General features: G+C 44.3%; 1 long non-coding RNA gene across 1 annotated transcript; it reads right to left on the bottom strand.

Moving 5' to 3' along the window:
* Positions 1 to 3,637: 3,637 nt before the first annotated feature.
* Positions 3,638 to 5,388, bottom strand: LOC311609255. Its single transcript, XR_014783329.1, has 3 exons — positions 4,935 to 5,388; positions 4,041 to 4,123; positions 3,638 to 3,936 (listed from the first exon to the last, which is right to left on the bottom strand). It is a non-coding gene; the product is annotated as an uncharacterized lncRNA (long non-coding RNA).
* Between the last annotated feature and the right edge of the window lie 883 nt (positions 5,389 to 6,271).

A 6,271-nucleotide genomic window follows, 5' to 3' on the forward strand; every position in this document is an offset into this window, starting at 1 on the left:
CCTCCCTTCCTCCTGCTAGGTCAGTCTTTTACAAGTTATCAAGAAAGCTACCAGAGCAGCCAGTGCCCTCCAAGTCTTATAGAATGACAAAGGGGATTTGTCTTTACTGCTGGTCCATCTGCCAGATCTGCACCTAGAACAGAGCCCTGCAGAACTGTCCTGGGGGTAAAGATGCTTGGCTCTCACCTAGCTTTCCTTTCCAAAGTGGCTTTGCGTTTGTACCTCTTGCCAGGCTGTGTCATGTCATTCCTCCCACTGTTGAGCATCCTTGCACTGCCTTCCTTGATTGGTCAATGTCTTTCCCTAGCCCATTACCTTATCCGAACATTTCATGGCCATGTTTTCAGCTGTCTGCTTTGTGGGGACTCTGTGTTCTCACCTGTAAGATGGTAATGGGGGGCGGTGGTGCTGGGGAGGGCAGGGTTCAGACCTCCCTTGCAGGAATGCATTATATAGGATGCAGCAAGTATCTCCTATGGAAACTTACACACAGCACCACTCTTCCGCGTCCTCTACCACAACTGGTCTCCTCAGTCCTCATCTTACTTACCAGCATTGTAAGTATGAGCTGCCAAACCTTGTGCTTTCTGAAGTTTCACAAACAGCTTAACAATTTCACAGCAGTAGCAGTATTGGGGTTTTGCCACGAACCAGTGGGAACAACGTGGCCGTAAGATCTGACAGAGCCGTTTCGAAATCCAGATGGATGAGTCGGGGAATTCCTATGAAGCATTACACACCAGCTGAGAGCATTTAACTTGTTGAAGCCGCTTCCATGAGCCAGATCAGATTCCTGCCGAGATCAGGGGGGGCAAAGAACAAAAAATGGTTGCCTGGAAAATTCAGAGGAAGTTCTCCACATTACCTGCCACACACCAGTTTTGTTCTTCTGTAATTATCTGGGTAACTGCCCTGGTTCCTTCCTCCACCTGCCCATAAGGAGGAATGAGGAATGGACAAGAGTGCTTATGGAGGCTGTTTTTCAGGTGCAGCTTCTGGGGGCCGACCCCCCCAACCCCCTGCAGCAACTGCTGAGTTACCTGTCAGTGGCTCGTGCCCATCGACACCATGTCTGCTGTAATGACAGGCCTTTCTAATTGATCTGGGTCACTGCCCTTGTGGAATTGGGAGGATTGTTTTTAATGCATTTAAAATGGTCAAATCTTCTTTTTTTTTTTTTTCAAATATAATATGCAGATTAGCTTCCTAATGTAAAAATCGAGGGAGTAGCTAAGGCAGAGGTTTTCAGGATTCGCCAAGGGTGCAATTCCTCTCTCAAATATAGTTTTTGATAACCGTGTATAAATCAAGCCAGAGCTCTTCAGTGATGCTCTCTGAGCTGGTGTTTATAAGCCCATGGGCAGCTGTCACTAGAGTCCCTGAACACGATGGCTTGAAAAGTTAAGTTGAGAGTGGGGCTATTGAGAGTTAACAAATATTTATGTGGCAGGAGTGACATTTCAAGGGAGTATGAATGCACTATTCGGCAGCAGCATAAAACCTCCAAGTGCAAGTTCAAGTCTAACCACCAAAAGGGCCCACAGAAACCCCCTGCTGGGCATTGGTCAAAGGGCCCACAGATCTATAGAAACCCCCTTCTGGCTTGTCAGTCAATAGAGGGTTCAGTCGTCTGTGTTCTATTTCTTTGTATCTTCGGAAGTTCTGTTGTATAAATCGATACAGGTTAAATTATAGCACGGTAACAAACGATTCCATCTCTCAGTTGTTCACAACCACACAGGTTTATTAGCTTCCTGGGGTGTTCTAGCGAAAGAGTCAGAACACTTTATCAGTCATCGGCATGAAGTCTGAGCACATAGCTCACCGGACCACTGTGTGCCTGGATGACCTGTCAAAAGATGCCTCTGCAGGAGGGGATGAAGTCTCCCCCTTCCTCTTCCTGGACAGGACCTTGGTAAATTGAGTGAATGACACCCACATAACTGGAGTTTACGGAGTCCCTCATCCCAGTGCTAAGGTCATCCCCTGAGTGTCCTTGAAGACACACACAGCTGCAGATATGGCCAGTGCCTGAGCAAAACAGACAAACCAAACCACACATGAGCTAACCATCATCTCCACATCACATGCCAAGTGAAAGTAGCTCTGGCCTGGATAGGTGAGAAGGGGGCACAGAGGACAGCAAGGTACTCCTTAGTGTGTCTGCCCAGGATTTTCCATTATGCACTTCTCATCAAATGGCCTTTCCTGGGCTTAGTAGAATTGGAAAGAATGACCCATCCATAGCAAAAGATGGAAGATAAATAAAACATTCAGCAAATACAAATGCTGCCTGCCATACCATTAGTTATTTACATCCTGGGCCACTGCTTCAGAGACTGCCCCTCACATCACCCCAGGTCATTTTGACCAGGTCTATGTAATCTATGCAATATAGGTTCCGGTCTTACCTAAGAATAACAAGCCTCTCCCTCCATTCTCAAAAGTACACAAAATATTTGGATGATCATGAAGAACAGTCAACTAAAGGCTTGATTAGGACAGAGAGACTTATGGTGGAGAACAAGAAACCATACCCTGCTGGCTACAACAGTGACTGCTCCCAGAGATGAGCCCGTCAGCCTCGCCCCTTTACTGGCGTTAGTTCCGTGGCTTCCACTAGCCCAGTCATGGCCACGTGCCACCAGCACCCACAGAACACTCCCCAGTCCTGCTAACAGCCCACCATCTCACCCAGAGGTAACGTCATATCTAGCGATTCAGATGTGTAATACTGCGCATTACACAATGCGCTCAGCCCTGACTGGCTTTATTCATAGATATTTATTTATCCTTTGTGGATCAGCGTCTTCATTCTAGGTGGGGACTCTGGCACAGAGTCAACAGAGGACTCACTGCAGAATAATTTTTCTGAGGGACTATGAGTGTCTCCTATCTCAAAAAGAACAAATTACAAGAAGATTCTAAATAATATTTTTTTCTATTTCACACACACAAAAAAGAAGGGAGTGATGCATGTGCTGTGTGTATATATGAATAAAATAAGTACGCATGGGTAGGAATATCTATATATAATTTGGATATTCAGGTAAGTGCTGATTTACATGATGCTATAGTAAGATTCAATATTTTATGTAACTTCTTAATTAACATAGTTGAAGATGACATCCTAGTATGCGGACATAATTTGTTACAGCATTCTCTTCAATTGGATGTTTCCCTTTAGTGTAATGAATGAGATTACCATAGATGACTTCATGCATATGGATCTTGCTCCTATTAGATTATTTTATGGAAGCAAATTCCTAAGGATAAAAATGCCTGGTCAAAGCTGTGGCTCTTTTTACCTTGTTCTAACTCAATTTATATCTCTAGCCCACTTTATTTTTTATTACTTAATTAATTTATTCAGATTACAACTTCTAGCCCACTTTATAACAATTATATATAAATATATAATAACTATAAATTGTATAATATTTTACTTTATAATATTAGCCCAGTTTAACTTGGAAGCTAACCTGTGAAATGTGGGTGATATTTCTAACATGAAAACAATTATTTCCCCCAAATAAACTTAAAAGCTACAAAGTGATTCTGACTTCTTTGAATTATTAAGAACAAGAAAGTTCTATGTATATACAGAAGGCTTCAACTTACAAATAGTGTGCAAAAAATATTTTTATTGCATACTGAATAGAAAAAAAGCTTTTCATTACTGACACAAATAACTGAGGCGATTAGTTTGTTAATAGAAAGAGCTTGGAACTGGGTCCTGGAGAGATGGCTCAGTGGTTAAGAGCGCTGGCTGATCTTCCTAGAGGTCCCAGGTGCAAGTCCCAGCATCCACATTGTTCACAATCATCTTTAATTCGAGTCCCAATGGATCTGACGCCCTCTTCTGGTCTCATCAGTCATTGCAATATGTGGTACAGGGACAGATACACATTTTCTAGGAGAAAGAAGGGTCTTTTGCTGAGGAGAGAGGTCAGTGCATAAACAGCCTGCTGCGCAAACACAAGCACCTGATTCTGACCCTCAGACCCCGGCATAAAAGTTGAACAGAGTAGTACACACACCTTTAACCCCAGTGCACCATGGGAAGACAGGAAGCAGAAACAGGAGAATCCTCAGGGTCTTGCAGTCCAGCTAACCTGGAACACTCAATAAACAACAAAAAGAGCCTGTCTCAAACCAGGTGAACGTGAGGGCTGATGCAGGACACTGTCCTCTGACCTCTTTAAAAATACATATGATACATATATTTGTTGCCAGTATCTCCCAATCACTTCCTGCAGCTACAACCAAGCCTCGGTGGCCTTTGCTGCTTTTACCATTCAAACCCTCACAACATGCAACTCACACTTGGGGCTCACTTGACGTTTCTGCTGGACAACTGTTGTTGAGACTCATTAAGTTCACTGAGCCCTTGACACCTGGTTGTGTTATAACACTGGTTTCTGGACTTTCTGCACTGTCCCCTGACAGTGGTGACATTAACTATATGGGTCACTTAAGGCGTGGCATATGGACACAGTAAATTCCAAACTTTTCACCTGCTGCATAACTTGCTCTATTATGCAAAACTTCATCTGTCTAAGTGCCAAGCATATTAAGTGGCTAAAGATCTTACTTTGGGCTTATAACAAGGCAGCAGTATCATGTTGAAAGAGCGGCTTTTTTTTTACAATAATCACTTTTTCATTAGCTTTGTGTGGAAAAACAAAGGCAACATATGAAGAGCAACTTCTACTAATAATTACATAAGAAGAGCATCAGTCCTGGAGAGGACGGTCTTTGCATGTGCTCCATGCAGATAGATCGCCAGTTCCACAGAGCAGCCAGCCTTTAATTTAATAAATCCACTGAGTTATAAATACCCTGACCTTGTTTATAAAGGAAGCCAGTTTGTTCACTTAATGAAGACATCAATTTGCCATTCAGCGTGGACTGATTGATTGCTCATTCATTACCTGCTTTCCCCTGACCGGCGCCTCTGACTTCAGCAACCCAAGCTCTGTAGATGATCATAGGTAGTGATGTACTGCCATCTATAGCCACAGAGAAAAAGATGCTGCCTTCTGAGATGCACCTTCAGAGAGCCACAGCTATGGACAAAAATCAACAAGAGTAGAGATTACAGGCTGCTGCCGCCGCCACCACTGCCGCTGCTGCTGACGATGATGAGGATAGAAAAAACACAATCCCAGGCTCACGACTGTGGCCCTTTCATCATGTTAAAATCAGCATAAGACGCCAGTTACAAGTCAAACGGAATAGGTACACCAAGCAATATAGTATTACAGCTGCGAAGTCTTAGCCCAATGGCCCATGGTTGTGGCCGGTGCAAAAGGATAAGCTGATGGCTCAGATGCCACACTATCTGCCAGAGCTATTGTCTAAGTAAATCAGTGCCTGTGTTTTCTCAGAAGTCATGCCAGGAGTTTTTCCCACTGTCTTCCGTGTTTTTCCTACTCTAGGTTGCCAGTTTCGGCAACACTGTGCTAGCTAGTTTTATGCCAACTTCAGATAAGCTATCGTCAAGAAAGGAAGGAATCTCAATTGGAAAAAAAGTGCTTCCATAAACTCCAGTAGAATGGCATTTTCTTAACTAGTAATTGATGAGGGAGGGCCCAGGCCACTGTAATAGCACCACCCCTGGGCTGATGGTCCCTGGCTCTGTGAGAAAGCAGGCTGAGCAAGCCAGTAGGCAGCACTCCTCCATGGCCTCGGCATCAGCTCCTGCCTCCAGGTGCCTGCCTTGTCTGACTTCCGACTCCCTTTGAAGATGGACTAAGGTGTAGAAGCATAGCCAGATAAGCTCTTTCCTCTCCAAGTTGCTTGTGGCCGTGGTGTTTCAACACAGCAACAGTAAGCCTGACTAAGATAAATATTCGGTGCATTTTTGAGACCTTCTTGAGTTTCTGGAACCCTAGGTACCCAAGATATAACATGAATGAAGCAATTGCTTTGCCTCTGAGATACTTACATTTTATTGGAGCAAGATGGATAGATAGCACGCAGGCATACTGTGCACTGTACAAAGTAAAACACCCCAATACCCTGATTCTGTAGCATGCAGAATGGTGGCAGGTGGCAGGCAGAGAGTACATAAAGCAGTGGATGGCGTGGAGGCAAGATGGCATAGTGAATGCAGGATGAGGCCCTAGCCAGGGTAGTCAGGAGAGCTTTACTGAGAAAGTGACACTGTGCAGAAGTCACCTGGAAGGCAGCAAGCAGAATCTGAAGGGAAAGCAGAAGGTCATCTGGCCAATGCCCCATAAAAGATGGTACCCAGAATGCTGGGAAG

Source organism: Acomys minous (genome assembly GCF_964271855.1).
Source record: "Acomys minous genome assembly, chromosome: 11".
In the NCBI taxonomy this organism is placed as follows: Eukaryota; Metazoa; Chordata; class Mammalia; order Rodentia; family Muridae; genus Acomys; species Acomys minous.